The following is an 18,137-nucleotide window of genomic DNA, read 5'->3' on the forward strand; positions in this document are numbered from 1 at the left end:
AATTCTTTAGAAATTCTTGTAAGAGAGCAGCTAGATGGCACAATGGATAGAGCACCAGCCCTGGAGTGGAGGACCTGAATTCAAATCTAACCTCAGACACTTAATAATTGCTTATCTGTGTGACCCTGGGCAAGTCACTTAACCCCATTGCCTTAAATAAATAAAATTTTGTAAAAAAAAAGAAATTCTTGTAGGAATTTTTGTTTGATCTGCCCCCATAATTGATATTTAAGGTCAGATTTTTGTTATTACTTGCTCATTTTTTCATCCTAATTCTTGACTTCAGACTTTATGTCAGTGTTGGGCTTTGCTCACTCAAGGAATTTGGGAGAGGGAAGTAACTAACCTGAATTTCTGTGGATAAATCTAGGAACTTGTAAATTTTTGGTGCTTCTAAGATAGACTGATCCAAAGGGAGTCCCCATCACTATCCTCCTGATCTGTACTCTAGTCCTTACCCACACTACCTTAGCTGTTCCTCTTGATACTGAAACTATAACTCAAAATTGAATAATCTATGAAGGAAGTGTCAAATGGTGCCTAGTCTTGAGTCTAGTGTACTGGGGTCCCCTGTAAAATCTTTCTAACCAGTTGTTTATTCCCCTTACTCCTTGGGGACTGAATATTCCTTATGCTACCACCTCTAAGTTCCACAGTCAACTATTGTTTCCATTATGCCATGCTTCCACTCAACCCTGACCCTTTTGTCCACAGACTTCTCTTTCTAACTTCCTAAGCTATCCTGGGCTAGTAAAATGTCTTACTGTGAATTTTTCCCCCATCCCACCAAGAATTTTATTTGATTTAATTTTATTTGTTTAGAGGGTTGGAAGGGCTCAGCAGAATTACTAACAGTGTTCCTCCATCTTGGCTATGCCTTGATAACATTACATTTTGGAATAAATATATAGTCAAAAGAGATATGCATGGATTAGCGATCTCCAGATATATTTGAGTTTGATGCCAATGGTGTTGATGTTGTTTTGTCATTTTCGGTCATGTCTAATTCTTTGTGACCCCATTTGGGGGTTTTCTTGGCAAAGATGCTGGAGTGATTTATCATTTCCTTCTTCAGTTCATTTTATAGATGAGGAAACTAAGGCAAACAGGAGTTAAATGACTTGTCCAGAGTCATAGAGCTAGGAAGTATCTGAGGCTGGATTTGAATTCATGAAAATGAATTTTCCTGCTTCCAGGCCTAGCACTCTATCCACTACACCCACTAGCTATGCTGTGATATAGATAGCCTTTTCTAAGTGTTTAGCTATGAAAGGGGAGGAGAGAGATAGGACAATAATTTTAGTTGTGATAGGATCTAATGCAATCCATTATGGAGTACATGTTTCTGGGGTAGCAGAGAAGGAAACCAGAGATTGAATTTTAGGGAGATGTGATTATGGGAATGAAAAACTGAAATAAAGGAGGAGATGAGAGATGGTTTTATAAAGAGGAAAAGATGGAATTCATTGTAGATGATCTCTATTTTCTCAATAATGTATGGGGTGAGGTACTCAGCTGAGAACTTTAGGGATTGGAAGGGAATGGTGTGGAAGATTTGAGGAAAGAAGAATCTTGCAACAGATATTGGCAAATGGGATAGAGAATCATTTAGGGAGCAGTTAAAAAATTGTCTTGCTACAGTGACAGTTCAGTTAAGATTATGTAACATAATTTTTTTATGAGCCTCACCTTTTTGTTGTGTAGTTCCCTACAGATTAGTTCAACAGCACATGGTAGGAGCAGGACAGATAGATGATAGAAATAATCCTTGGTTGTTACTGGGTAAGGTGTGAGTGTTATTGGACAGGGGACAAGGAATTTGAGTACAAAAGACAGTGGGGGTATTAAACTATATGATAACTATATGATCTAGGTTAAGAAGAGAGATAGGAGGAGAGATGATGGCATGTGAAAATAGTGAGAAGTAAAGGAATTGAAGATCCTGTGAGGATGTGTTTAAGAAGAAGGAACTGGGAAAAAGTCAATAAAAGTTTATGATCTGATAAAGAAATTTCAAAGTGTTTGATCACTAAATACAACAGTTGTGGATTAAGGTGATAAGAATCCAATCATCCTGTAATTGAAGTAGAGTGAGGACGAGATCACAGAAGTTAAAAAGATTGAGGACTTGAAGGTTAGGATATTTGAGGAGACAGTAACCCAAAGGTTGCAATCCTCTAGTATTAGGGCCAGACTTCAAGTAGAAAGGAAGTCTAAAGATTTTTGAAGGGATATCAACCTATATGTTGAAGTTCCCTGGTACTAGGGCCAGAGTTCAGCTGGAGAGTCTGTGAGTCAAATACTGAACTCATTAGGAAAGGAGAGAAAATACTCTGAGGCCAATAGATAACTGCTACAAAAATCTTTATTTGTTTGATAAATTTGAATGGGATTAATCTCACTTAAGAAATAACTAAGTGATTGTGACAAAAGGAGAGTTTGGAATGACAGTGGAGAAAATATGTCAACAGGTATATAAGAGAGTGTACAACCAATACTAAAGAAAGTGTCTAGGACTAGGAACTGATGAAAGCAGGCTTTCAATGAATGAAACTCTATGAAAAATGCTTGAGAGGAAGAAGTTTAATGAAAGGAAATGTGTTAACTATATAAAAAAAGAGTTCAAGATAGCATAGTAGAAGGGGCACAAAGGATAAAATGTGGCTTGGGAGTAGTAGCATTAAGGTGAACTGAGGATGAGAGAATGGCGAGTGAATTTGGATCAGAGGATTCTACTAGGAAGAGGAAAGACAATATCATTAAATTCTGGGTTAGACTGAACAGAGAGTACCCTTGATCCTTGCTCTCTTGGTTAGTGTCTCAGTTCCATCCTCCATCCAGGCAGCAGTATGGACAAGAGGTTGGTGGGAAAGGGTCTATGACACCAACCACAAGAATAATGGCATACAAGGAGTGAATGTACTAATTCACCTATTCACAACCTAGGTTTTAATGTGGCTTCTGGTTCTTAGGAGCTGTCCAAATTTTCAGGATGATTGTATCTCCCACAATTATGACTAGTTATGTTTTATATGCAAGAGGAAGAGAAAAGCAACTATAGATATTTATCTAGATAGTAATTATAGGAGAAATAGACATCTTTAAATATGCTAATCATGAGAAGGTTTGAAAAGTTTAGACAGAGATTGGCAAAACTCCTTTGGTGTTATGAAGTAGACTTTGAGTTGAGTAAAGCATCTCTCCAGAAAAAAATAACCTTAGAAATCAATGAAACAGAGCTGCAGTGTTGTATAAATAATAATTCTCAGAGTGGCAATGACAGTATAAACCTTATTGATTTCTAATTTGAATGAAGCCTCCATTATAATAGAGATTTTTCACCAGGACATCTGATAAAATTACTACAGAAAAAACATCCCCTGGAACAAACCGAATCTTCCACAACTCCACAATGAGTCCCCAAGGTTAATGCATTCTCCCCAAACTTACCTGACATCCTGTCCCTATTAATCAGTCTCCCAAATAATGAAAGTGACAGAGCACTACTCTTCCTTTTGCCACTGTAATGTCACCCTAAAGTTATGTAAAACCCTAGCCTATATTTGTATTTCTACTTGTTCTACAGAGTTGCTAACCACCTGACAATTGCCCATCAGTTGATGCTAATTAAACTTCTTTATCTTCTGTATCTGCCTCTTAATTTTTTGACCTCCAGTCAAATGAACCAAGATAGAAAGAATTATTCTCCAGGAAAACTTTAGGGAAACTCTGGGTTGAAGAAATCCCAAACAATTTGGCATAAATTCAGATACTAGGATCATTGAAGTGCCGATCACGTAATATTTCTTACCCACATCAGCCTCCTGGGACTTGACTCTCCCCTAAATTGCAAGAGTGTTGAATCATTTTCTTCAAAATCCATACTTATTTGAGGTTAGCATAAAAATAATTCAGAGAGATGTATTAGAGATGAATCTACTGTTATTTCTGGTTATTTCAGTTCAATCTAAGGAAAAACTAGTACAATGCTCTATATTTATTATATGGTTGCATTGCTGTCAGAGATTTTTGATGAGAAATGCACTCCTGATGGGCATGCTGTTGTTTTTTGTAATATGATCCTTTTATTTATTTATTTTCCCAATTATATGTAAAGATAGTTTTCAATATCCATTTTTGCAAATTCTCTCTCATTTTTCCCCTCTACTCATCCTAGGATAGCAAGTAATCTGATATAGGCTATGCATGTTTAATAATATTATATATATTTCCACATTGGTCACACTGTGAAAGAAGAATCAAAACAAAAAGGGAAAAGTCACAAGAAGGGAAAAGCAAAAGACAAAATTAAAAAGGTGAAGCTCGGCTTTCAGATTCCATAGTTCTTTCTCTGAATGTGGATGGCATTTTTCATCACAGGTCTTTTAGAATTGTCTTTGATTACTGTATTGCCGAGAAGAGCTAAGTTTATCATAGTTGATCATCACACAATGTTGCTGTTAAGATGTACAATGTTCTCCTGGTTCTGCTTTCTTCACTCAGCTCCAGTTTATGTAAGTCTTTGCAGGTTTTTCTGAAATCTGCCTGCTCATTGTTTCTTATAGAGCAATAATATTCCATTATATTCATTATGGTATGCCCATTCAATTTATGTCTCCTAATTTTCCTTCCATGGGTCTTAAAATATAAACCTTTGCCCAGAATTGGGATTATTTGACTTCAGCAGCTATACCCAGGCCTTGCCAAAGATTAGACAGCAAGAGTTCAGTAAGAAAACTCTTTATTTTAACAGGAGGATTTCCTTTTTCTAAGTTTCTACCCATGCTAAGAATAAGAGAAATTTGAACCTTATGCCATACTATCTCATATTCCATAGGTTAATAATCAAGAAACCAGTCTACTTTATTCTGCCCAACTCTCATGAAGAGAAGTAAAAAACAAAAACAAAAACCTCACTAGATCCCCAGGTCACCCTGAGAATAGACTAAATCATGGAAAGTCAACAAAGTAAACCAAATTTTGGGTCTCATGGCTTATATGGCAAAAATTTATCCTCTATCCTGGAAATTGCCAAAAGGCCTATCTCTAAAGTACTTTATAATCCTATGACACATCCTCATTAGAATGCAATCTCTTTTTGAAGCATGTTTTATTTATTTATTTTTTTTTGGACTAGTCAGCAATGACCACTTGATGTGTATTTTGCTTCTAATAATCTATTTGTGAAGGTTCCTAAGTAGGATAGTTGGGAAGCAGAAATTGAAGGGATGGGGGAAGTAAGTAAAAGCATATTACTGATAACTTAAAGATTCTCTGGAAAAAAGAAAAACTTTAGATCAGAGAGGAAATGGCAAAACATTCAAAGATCCTAAACAATTCTCCTTCCCAGCGTGTACTATAAGCCCAAGAAGTCTCTCTGCCTCCCCTCAACTCCCAAACACTAGAGACCATGCAATTTTCCTTAAGAGTGAGAAGTGGTCTGTTTTGTGTAATAGAGTATCTGTTGCTAGCAATGGGCATTCTATGTTCTGGGAAATCCGGCTGACTTGTTCTTGTGGCCTCTTCCGTCAAAAGAAAAAAGGTGAAAAGAATGAGAATTCTGCTGAGTTTCAAAGATTTCAAAAGATAAAGTTTCATCTCTGTTAATTTTGGTCAAGTTGATATTTCACAGAAATAGACAGATTAGAGAGATCATTTGTAGAAAATTGTTACATTACAAACTAATTAGAGACTAAATTTGTGCCTGAAGTGTAATCTTATTTGATAAGTATTTCCAAATTATAATGGGATTGTAGTTTGAATTTTTTTATATATGCTGAAATATTTTGGGGGTTTTGAGAGGGAATGCAGCTTCCCAGGACTATTAAAACTAAAGACTTTGTGGAATTTTCATACAAACAGTACTCCTCTATCACTCTCTCCCTTCCCTGGAGAGTGAAAATCTTTTTTGCTTTGCTATAAGAAAAGAAAGTGATTTCATAGACTAGAGAATATTCAACCCTAAACAGAACTGAAGCTTGATTGAAACTTTTGTTTCTACTAGTTACAGAAGCAAAAGGTAAAAAAAAAAAAAACCACACACAAAAAGCAAGTGGTCTTGCAGTTTGAAGTTTCAAAGCCTTATCTAGTATTTGAGAATTTCCTCAAGTAGGTATTAGTTCCTTTCCAGCTGAGAGAAGTTTGTTTAATTCAAATGGAATAATTCAAAATATATTTGTATGACAATGAAGGTCGAACGGGCAGACACAATTTAATTGTTTAGTTAAACTAGAAGTAAAGTCTCTAAGAGGAACCAAAACAGACTACACATTTTCAAGTCCTTAAGAAACCAATTTGAATTTGATAAAAATGAGAAACTAAACTTTGAAGTTTCAATTTTGCTCAGGGAAAAGTAAAAGTTTTGCAATGAATTTCAGTTGTATGAGACAATGTATAATTTGCAAAGAAGAGGTTCAATGAAGTCTACTTCTGAAAATGGATTGAGATAAGATTTAGCAATAAAGAACATTAGCAGTGAAGAAAAGTAAAACAGTGAATTAGTATGTGTAGAGAGGTATAATTCTGTGGTCTGCAGGGCTTTGATCAGAGTATGTGGAAAGACAGAAAATGGAAATTGGAGGAAGACTGAGTTCAAATCTATTGTCAGACATTTACTAGCTGGGTGATCCTGGGCAAGGCACTTAACCTATCTCAGTTTATTTATCTATAAAATGAATTGGGTAAGGAAATAGCATGCTGCTCCAATATCTCTGCCAAGAAAACTCTAAATGTGGTCACAAAGAGTTGAAATGACTGAAACTGAATGATCACAATAGCTTTCTCCAGTGCTGTGTCCCAGTGATGGGAAACCAAGTCCAAAAAAAATAAATAAAACATGCTTCAAAAAGAGATTGCATTCTAATGAGGAAGACATTCAGTGTACACACACACACACACACACACACACACACACACACACACACACAAATACACACACACACAGAAAATGCAATATCTAGGAATTAAATGCAAAATAGCTTGGAGTGAGATGAATAGTACTTGGTGGGATCTGGAAAGGTTTCATGCTGAAAATGGTGCTTAAGATACATTTTATTTTTTTTTTGTTTTTGTTTTTAGGTTTTTGCAAGGCAAATGGGGTTAAGTGGCTTGCCCAAGGCCACACAGCTAGGTAATTATTAAGTGTCTGAGACCAGATTTGAATCCAGGTACTCCTGACTCCAGGGCCAGTGCTTTATCCATTACGCCACCTAGCCCCACCAAGATACATTTTAAAGGAAGAGAGAGGGAATCTTTTTTTTTTTGCAAAGCAATGGAGTTAAGAAAGAGAGAGGGGAATCTTTAAGAGAGAAGCAAAAGTAGTGAATTCCAGGAATTCAGGATGGTGAGTACAAAGACATGAATACAGAAAGAACGTGAGAAACAGGAAGACCTGTTTAGTCAGTGTCAAATGTAGAAGAAAGATTGAGAAGGATTAGGACTGAGAAAAGACCATTAGATTTGTCAGTTAAGAGATCACTGATAACTTTGGAAGACATTTTAGTTGAGTGATAGGATGGTGGAAAGTCTGCAAAGCCCTAAGGAATGAGCGATACAAGAGGAAGGGAAGGAAGGAAGTGTAGCCATCTTTTGTCAAAGAGTTTTGCTGAAAAAGTTAGAAATAGTAAAAGAGGCCAGGGAAATTTACTGAGGAGCTTACCTTTCCTTTTCCTATCTTTGTATCTAATCAAGAAGGGACTAGACCAGGGTCCAGCTAGGTGGCACAGTGGATAGAGCACTGGCCCTGGAGTCAGGAGGACCTGAGTTCAAATCCGGCCTGAGACACTTAATAATTGCTTAACCCATTACCTTAAATGAATTTTAAAAAAAAAAAAAAAGAAGGGACTAGACCAACTAGGGAAACCACAATACGGGTAGGATCTCTGCACTTTCAAGTCATTCAGAAGCCAGACACAGAGCCCAAAATCAAGAGTGCCATCTCTTCACAGAAAGGTGGCAAGTTATTTTCATTTGAATTGGTTAAATCTTTGGAAAGACTCCAGGAGACAATCTCTTGGGTCTATACCCACTTGGGCAGTGATTGATCTTAGGCCAACCCTCACTGTCTCCACTTAACAATACTTGCAGTACCTTAAAAGTAATTCATTCTCTCCCAGTTCAGTGACTTTGCAAGGACTGTTCTGCGCCTCCAGACACTCCTCAACTCCCCCCAAGCCCCCTACCCTTCCACCCCTAGTGCCTGAAATGTCCTTCCTCTTCACTTCTGCTTCAGTTTTCCTGTTTCCCTCAAGACTAAGCTCAGATCTCACTTTCTTTAGGAGGGCTTTCCCAGTCTCCACTACTGTTAGAGCCCTTCCCTTTCCAATCACTTTATTTATTCTTTGCATAGCTTATATGTACCCAATTGATTTCATGTTGACTTATCCACTAGAATGTATATTCCATGAAAGCAATTCTTTTCTTGACTTTCTTTTTTATCACAAGTACTTAGCACCATATTTTGTATTAGTAAATGCTTGTTAAATAAATAAAATGGAAAGGAGTGATGTAGGTGGATAGCTTAAAGGAATGATATGGTCTAGGGAAATTTTTTTTTTAGGAGTAAAAAAGGTATATTGAACAATGAAAGAATGAAAGGAATCAACCAATAGGGAGGGGCTGAAACCTAGGATTTGTAGGAAGATTAGAGGATGCCATCTGTTGAGGAACATAGGAAGTGATGAGATCAAGTTCATATTTAGAAGGGTTGGACTTGGCATCTTTTTTCCAAGATTGGAGTAAAAGGAGAGAGTAGGAGATGATGTCAGGGACTTCTAGATGTAGAGAATAAGAGAAGAGGGCATTTATATGTGGTTTTGTTTTATTTTGTTTTTATTAAATAAGCAAGTTTTTCAACTGAAGGAGGAGAGGAGACTGAGGAGGGTTTTAGGAAGGGAAAGATTTGGAAGACTTTCAATAAGAAGTGAAATAAGAGCAATAAAAAGGTTGCCTTGCTGCAGTGAGGATCTACTTTAGGTTGGATAAAATGAATTTGCAATGTGAAGCTTCCTTCAGTATTGTTTAGCAGGTCATGAGTACAGTCCAATGGGAGTAATCCAGGAATAAAGTTTAATAAGAAAAGGGGAACTTGAGGGATAGGCAAATAAAATTACTTTCTCAAAGTCTCCATGTAGGTACTTCAAATGTAAGATTTGAATTGAGGATTTCTGATTTTATATGTCCTGCTTTTTCCACTGTACACAGCAAGTTTACAGTGTCTTCAGACATGCATGTGTAGACACACACATACACTAAGAAATCAACTTTCAAAATATTTCAAAAAAATTCAAGAAAACAAGATTAAAAATGGTTATTATTGGCAAGAGAAGGCTGAAATGTCTTAGATGTATCAAGAGGTTACCAAATGTACCTTAGGAGAGTAAGGAGAGGTTCCACATATCATCCTTTCCATGATGGCATCTCAAATCTACTTAGGCATCTCAAAACTACATTTGCTGCAATGATGTTAAAGTACTTCATCCTCTCAAAAAGTACTTCATCCTCTCAAAAAGTACATATCCTCTCAAAAAGGAAAATATCTTTTCAAATCTAAAGACTATTTTACAAATATTTCTTTCAAAACAATTTTACAACAGGTTCTCTGTTTAAACTCAAATCCTTCTGAGTCTGTCTGGTTATTGTTCCATGAAGAAGAATGACTTCGATGACACAAGAAGCCTCCATTTTTGACAGAGCATGGAAATCAGGCTTAAACAGTGAGCAATGAGAAATATATAAAAGTGTTCCTACTAGGATTACAATCAAGAATCAGCAAATCTGAGTATAATCCTTCAGGGGGAAAACAGATATTCAGTGAAACAGAGGACTTTCAAGTATTCCTGATGAAAAGACCAGAATTGAACAGAAAATTTGTCTTTCAAATACAAGACTCAAAAAAAGCATAAAATGATAAACAGGGAAATAAGGTTAGATTATTTACACTTCTAAGTGGGAAAATGATAATTGTAATTCCTAAACACTTTCTCTTTATTGGGACATTTAGAATAGAATACATAAACAAAAAGCACATCTGATGATATGATGATTAACTAAAAAAATAAAGTTAAGGGGTAACAAAGAAGAATGCATTTGAATAAAGGGAAAGAGAGAGGTAGAATGGGATAAATTATCTGAAATAAAAGAAGCCTGAAAAAGATTTTACAGTGGAAGGAAAACTAGGAAAAGTGGTTGAGGATGGGAGAAGTGAATGGACCTTACTCTAATTGGAATTGTCGCAAAGAGGGAATAATATATACACTCAGTTGTATATAGAAATCTATCTTACCACAATTCTAAAATATTTATGATAGAAAATATAATCCATATCCAGAAAGACCAAAACTTACTATCTTCAATTTTTAAAAGTTGTCTTTATATATTATGTCTTTTTTTCTCTGATTTTTTTCAACTTGGGTTTGATTCTTCTTTCACAACATAATTAATACAGATCTATGTTTAGCATGTTATATTTGTATACCTTATATTAGATTGCTTTCTTTCAGGGGGAGGAAAAGGAGACCAAGGGAGGGAGAGAAATGTAAAAGTCAAAAGCTTGCAGAAAAATGTTTGTTGAATACGCCCAAAGGATAGCAAAAATGTGCATACCCTTTAATGCAGCAATACCACTACTGGGTCTATACTCTGAAGAGATGATGAAAAAGGGTAGAAATATCACTTGTAAAAGGATATTCATAGTAACCCTGTTTGTGGTGGCAAAGAATCGGAATCAAGTAAATGTCCTTCAATTGGGGAATGGCTTAGCAAACTGTGGCATATGTATGTCATGGAATACTATTGTTCTATTAGAAACCAGGAGGGATGGGAATTCAGGGAAGCCTGGAGGGATTCACATGAATTGATGCTGAGGGAGGATGCTGAGGAACCAGAAAAACACTGTACACACTAACAGCAACTTGATGGACTCACTCATTCCATCAGTGCAACAATCAGGGACGATTTGGGGCTGTCTGCAATGGAGAATACCATCTGTATCCAGAGAAGGAACTGTGGAGTTTGAACAAAAGCCAAAGCCTATTATCTTTAATTTAGAAAAATAACTGATATCTTAATATCTTGCTATTTCTTATACTTTATGTTTCTTCTTTAAAGTTATTATTTTTCTCTCTTCATCACATTCAGTTTGGATCATTGTATACCATGGAAACAATGTAAAGACTGGCAAATTGCCTTCTGTGCGGGGGGAAGTAAGATTAGGGGAAAAATTATAAAACTCAAAATAAAATCTTTTTTAAAAAGTTTGTTGAAAACTACCATTGCACATAGGTGGAAAAATAAATAAGTAAAATATTTAATGAAAAAGAATGAAATCTATGACACTATTCAGGTTATTAGCAGGTGAAGGAGATAAAAGAAGGGTGGGGGTGATGATGTAAGGGTGGGCAGATTGGGGGAGGGAAAAGTCAGAATCAATGAGGGAAAGAATTTGGAATTCAAAACTGGGAACATATTAAAAATTGCTTTTGTAGGTAATTTAGGTAAAATAAAAATATTAATTTGTTCAATTCCATCAATGATGAAGTAGTGTTCCCTCAATTGGTGAAATATTAATTGTTCATAAGCCAAGACCAATATAATTAAAATGACCATTTACTTTGAAAAGTGCCCTTAGAGGCCAAAAAGCATTTTTAAATGTAACTCAATATTATTCCTAAAAGGAGGAATATAGATTATATGTAGAGGCATTTGAATTTTCACACAAATTTTACCAGTCTCCAAAATGTCCAACATGTGCCTAAAGAAAAGTCCAGAATTTAGTAAAATATTGCATAAAGTATAAAGACGTTTTAGACTTCACTGAAAAAGAAGAGGAGAATAGGAAAATGTTTGTTAAGTTGTAGGAATTCCCTTGGAAAAATACTTGTTTCTTCCTTAGAGTTAAAAGTAAATTTTGAGGGGGCAGCTAGGTGGCACAGGGAATAGAGCACCAGCCCTGGAGTCAGGAGGACCTGAGTTCAAATCCAGCCTCAGACACTTAATAATTACCTAGCTGTGTGACCTTGGGCAAGTCACTTAACCCCATTGCTTTGCAAAAATAATTAATAGATAAATAAATAAAATTTGAAAAATAAAAAAGTTAATTTTGAGATTTCTCATGATTTCTAAGTTTCTTTTCAAAGTTTGAATAATGTAGTATTATTTAAAATTGAGCAATAAAAAACTTGGACTCATATTGAGTTTGATAAATTAACCAGCAAAATTATTTTTCACAGCATAGTGGATTTGTCTTTTAAATGGCAGTGGTTGTTACCCTGCCCTGAACTATTCTATACCAAAACAGGTAGATATAAAATGATTTATGTAGCTGATTTGGAGATATATTCACTAAATTAAGGTAAGCTAAGTAGCAATAATTTTTTTTTCATATTATAAATTCATGAAATCATTTCATGTTAATGTCTTGCTTATAAGTTTCTTACATTTGATTTTGGGATACTGTAGGATAAAAGTACTTTGATTTGTGTAATGATACCTAGAGTATGCATTTATAAAATATCTGGAATTTAGCACCTTTTAAAAAAAATTGAATGCTGTGATTTTACAACTTTGAGTTGTAAACTTTGACAGTTTTTGTCTGGAAGGCAGAATGTCCTTCTAGTTAAAGAATATTCAAAATAGATACACTCTGATTTGTCAAAATTAATACAACCTTGAGAAATTCTCATTGTCAATTAGAAGTTTCTAACCCTCTGTATTTTCTACCCAGTAAGATCTTAACTGCTGGGAGGGGTATAGAAAATATTAAATTCTACCCTGATACTTGAGATAATTTTAGGAAATTGGCTTACAGAGAAACTAAAGATTCTCTCCCCAAAACCAAAAACACCCAACCCAAATAGTAAAGAAATCATTTATATGGTGAATTGTTTGACTACCGATTATGAAATATAAAGAAATTTACTGAATAAATTGTATTCAGTTGACCTATATCAGCATTACATCTTTAAGTCAGCACAAGATCACCAGACCAACGTTTTAAAAGGTTTCCCTTTTGTTCTAAGTGCAATGAACTCTCCAGGCTAGAAGCAGCTATATCTCTTGGGGTTTTCAGTGAACCATCATGCATTCATTTCATGCATGTTTAAAACTTAAGGATGTGATCATTTTCTAAATTTCTTATGACAAATGTTCGCATCAGGATGTGTTATGCTGGGAGAGGAATGGTGAAAACTTTTGAAAAGATCTTCTATACTCTTAATAATTACTAAGAATTATGCTTTTATTAACTGTTAAGAATGTATATTTCTATTAACTTGGGAAATACCAGTACACTATCTTTAAGTTTTAAGGCAGTGAAATTTGTTACATGAGGTAGAACATCTTGGTACTTTGATTTCATTGGGTCAGAGTTTTGAATTTATTTACAATTGTTTGTAAATGTTCTCGAAAGTAGTGAAAACTTAACATGTGCTGAAGTTTATTAAGAGTGAATTTTATATTCTCTAGGATTCAGTTAATGACCATTTTCTTCATTACTCTTAGAAATAGAATGAGAAAGAAAGTTCATTTTAATATGCAGAAACATTTCTGGTTTTCTTATCATAAATTTTTGAATTAATTTTGGCAACTTTGCCATGAAATTTGAAATTTTTAGAAATAAAGGGAGATACTATTGCTCTATTAGAAACCAGAAGGGATGGAAATTCAGGGAAGCCTGGAAGGATTTACATGAACTGATGCTGAGTGAGATAAGCAGAACACGAAGAACATTGTACACCCTAACAGCAACATGGGAGTGATGATCAACATTAATGGACTTGCTCATACCAACAGGGCAACCATCAGGCACATTTTGGGATATCTGTGATGGAGAATGCCATCTGTATCCTGAGAAAGAATTGTGGAGTTTGAACAAAGACCAAAGACTATTACCTTCAATTTAGGGAAAAAACCCATTATCTTATTATGTAATTCTGCTATAACTCATACTTTATGTTTATTCCTTAAGGATATGATTTCTCTCTCATCACATTCAACTTAGATCAATGGAAACAATGTAAAGACTAACAGACTACCTTCTGTGAGGGTTGGGAGGGGAGGAAAGCAAGATTGGGGGAAAATTGTAAAATTCAAAATGAATAAAATCTTTCAGAAAAAAAAGAGGGAGATTCAACATTGCCATTGTGATCAGGGTGTAGGGCAGAATCTCTGAGTTGCTTTAATTTTCATTTCTCTTATTAATAATTTGGAGTGGTGCTTTTTATGTGACTGTAGACAACTTGCAATTCTTCCTGTTGAGAAATGACTGTTCATATCCTTTGAGTAATCACTCTTATTCTTATAAACGTGTATAAGTTTCTTATGTATTTTGGAAATGAGATTTTTTTTCATTGTTTTTGTTAAATTATTTTATTTTTTCAAATTGCATGCAAAGATAGTTTTCAACATTCATCTTTTTGTAAACTTTTGAGTTCCAATTTTTCTAACACCCTCCCTTCCCCTCCCATGGCAGTGAATAATATGATATAGGTTGTACATGTACAATTGTGTTTAACATATTTACATATTAGTCATGTTGTGAAAGAAGAATTGGAACTAAAGGGAAAGAAAACCATGAGAAAGAAAAAAAATCATAAAAGAAGTTTTAAAAAGTGAACATAGCAACTTTGTTCTGCATTTGGACTCCATGGTATTTTCTCTGGATATGGATGGCATTCATCATCACAGTCTTTTAGTAATGTTCTGACTCACTGAACTGCTGAGAGGAACTGAATCCATCATAGTTGATCATCTCACAGTGTTGCTGTTAATGTGTACAAGGTTCTTTAGGTTCTGCTCACTTTACATGCAAATCTTTCCAGACTGTAAATAAGACTTTATTGGGTAATCTTGATGCAAAGATTTTTATTTCCCCAGCTGTTTCCTTTCTAACTTTAGCTCCTTTGCATTTATTTTTTTTAGTTTTTGCAAGGCAATGGGGTTAAGTGGCTTGCCCAAGGCCACACAGCTAGGTAATTATTAAGTGTCTGAGGCCGGATTTGAACTCAGGTACTCCTGACTCCAGGGCCTATCCACTCTATCCACTGCGCCACCTAGCCGCCCCTCTTTGGATTTATTTATACAAAAACTTTCAAATTATATTCTCCTTCTAATTTAGTTTTTATTATGAACTTTTATGTCCAAATGGAGTTTATCTTGATATATACATATATATATATATATATATATATATATATATATATATATATATAGAGAGAGAGAGAGAGAGAGAGAGAGAGAGAGAGAGAGAGTCTAAACCAAGTTTTTGTCAAATATCTAACTGGTATTCCCAGTAGTTCTGTCAAATAATGATTCCTTATCCCAGGAGTTAGGATCTTTGAGATTATCAAACACTAAATTACTAGATTCATTCGTTCCTCTAATCTGTTCTACCAATTGACCTCTTTTTATTATTAATCAATACAAAATTAATTTGATGAGACTTGATTTGCAGTATAGTTTGAGATCTAATACATATAGGCCCTCCCTTTCCATGTTTATTCATTATTTTCCTTGAGATTCTTCAACTTTTGTTCCTCCAAATGAATTTCATTTTTTTCTAGCTTTGTTAAGTAATCCTTTGGTAGTAAAATTAGCATGCCAATATTAAATTAGACAGTATTATAATTTTTATTATTTTTCTTTGGTTTACCCATGAACAATTAATACTTATCCAATTAGGTATGTCTTTATTGCCATAAAAATTATTCTGTAGTTGTATTCATATATTCTATATTCAGATTATTTTTTAGCATCTCCTATGACTTCATCACTCTACAGAGCTCCTTGGAAGACCTTTACTATACTAGTACAGATCTTCTCATGCTTTGCAAGTTGACAGAGTTGCCTGGGTCACTGAGAAGTTAGCACAGTTGACTGGGGTCATAGTAATATGTGGCAGCTATGGTACTTAAATTCAAATCTTCCTTTCCCCCAAGCCCAGATCCTTACTATGTTATTTTCTCTTTCATTCGACTTTTAAAATTTCAGGTGAATCATATCAAAATATCCTTTCTTTTATGTAACTCTAACAAAATCATTATTCATAGGCCATTTGAGAGCTTAGAAATTCAGGGATCTTCTCTTAAGCATATTTTCAGTGTTCCAAGAGATAACTGGTGTCTGAAATCTATTGATTCAGATAGCTATAATTTTTTTACCTTTTTCTCAAACTCTGATCTATTAGGGCATAAAGTTGAATTCACTAATGTTGAACTGACAATTAGAATGTCCTTTCCTTATTTTATAATCAGTGTCATTGCATCAGTTTCATTATTTTACATGCTATGTTGTGGGACTTAATGTTTTATTCTGTTAAAATAAAGAATATCTCAGTGGTTTTTTGAAATTTGTATTTTCTTAGTTTATTTATTAGATATCAAAGTTTAGATGAATATGTAGTAATTACTCATATTCTTTGAGTGAGTCAATTTCATGTCACATAATAAATGAATATATTTATCTCTACTAATGGACCATAAGTATAAAGTGCTATTTCCACTCCCCCAAATGGATCTATATTTATTTTTCTTCACTACTTTTGTTGTGCTTAATTTTGAGTCCATGCTCTGTGCTCTGGATTCTTATGGACCAATTCTAGGTTTGTAGCTGACTTGAAAGGTCAGTATCTCTTTTAATTCACCCTCACACTGAGTTTGCTCTGGAAAAATCTCCAAATAGAGCTTGATTCTAGGCCTACATAACCGTGGATGACAATAGCTCTAGGCAACAAATGGTATTGGGTGCAGAATAGCCTTTGCTTCACCCCTTAGACAATGTAAAAATAGTAGAACTCACAAAACCCCAATATAAATGCAGAAAATACATAAAGGGACTAAAAATATCCCCTAAGCAATAATTATTATCTTATCCTCCTTTCTGCTGTGAGCTCTACTTTTCCCCAGGATCCTAAAATTCTTCCAAATCAATACCACCCTGTGGTACAGATTCCTCAGAAAATTCAATTTGGGGTTACCAAGAAAATTCCTAACAACCCATCTTTCCCACAAGATTCTAAAATTTAGAATCTAAACATTACTCCCCAAGTTTCAAAATTTTCTCTGAGAGGCAATACCCTGAAGCTATTCAGCAAGCAGCTCTCTTCTCATAGAAACCCCACTATTCAAATACCTCATAGTAATTGAGAGCAGCAAAGTACAGGTCTTCTCTCTGTCATGTTGTGCTTTAGTCCTCCTAGCTGCAAGTGGCCAAATGGGTATATTCTTCTCTCCCCCTGATTGGGAACTTCTCTCACTAGAAGTTCAGACTTTGAACTTGGAATAATTCTTAAAGCTATTCTCCCCACCTATCCTTCAAGGAAGATTGCCCCCAAAACCTCCCTTCTCACAATAGATGTCTAAGGGTAGGTATATTACATAGGAAATTCCTTTTCTCTAACTAGGAGGCTTAGACATGAGTAAGGGATTCAGGGTGAAAATGTCCATTTTATTCCTAGCACCTAGTACTGTATTGGACACATAGAAAGCATTTATAAATGTTTATAAATTTGTTGATCATATAGGTAGAAAAATCTAATTTATTCCCTTAAGTATTCTTCACCATCTCCTCAATTGTTGCCAACTCCAGAGCTGGAAATTCTACACTCAGATCTTGGGTCTCAAATCTATGCCCTGAAATAAAGAAAAACAAAATGCAGAAAATCATTTCCTTTCGTCCAACTTCAAGATTGACCAAAACAGTTCCCATGATCATCTACCCCAGGCAGACCTTAAAGGCTCTTGGAAAACAATTTGGAACTGTTCCCAAAAAGTTTCTAAACAGATCAATCCCCAAAGAGTTCAAAGAAAGAGAAAAAGAGACTCATGAACAAAGACATTCACTGAATTTCTTTTTATAGTAGCTAAGAATTATTGTCTAATTGGATGGGGCATCAGTTGGGGAATGGTTGAACAAATTATGTTACATGAATACAATGCATAAGAAATGGTAAGAGATGTTTCTAGAGGGTCGGCTAGGTGGCGTAGTGGATAGAGTCAGGAGTACCTGGGTTCAAATTTGGTCTCAGACACTTAATAATTACCTAGCTGTGTGTGGCCTTGGGCAAGACACTTAACTCCGTTTGCCTTGCAAAAACCTTAAAAAAGAGAGAGAGAGAGATGTTTTTAGAGTAACCTAGGAAGACT

This window comes from Macrotis lagotis, chromosome 1, assembly GCF_037893015.1.
Source record: "Macrotis lagotis isolate mMagLag1 chromosome 1, bilby.v1.9.chrom.fasta, whole genome shotgun sequence".
Classification (NCBI taxonomy): Eukaryota; Metazoa; Chordata; class Mammalia; order Peramelemorphia; family Peramelidae; genus Macrotis; species Macrotis lagotis.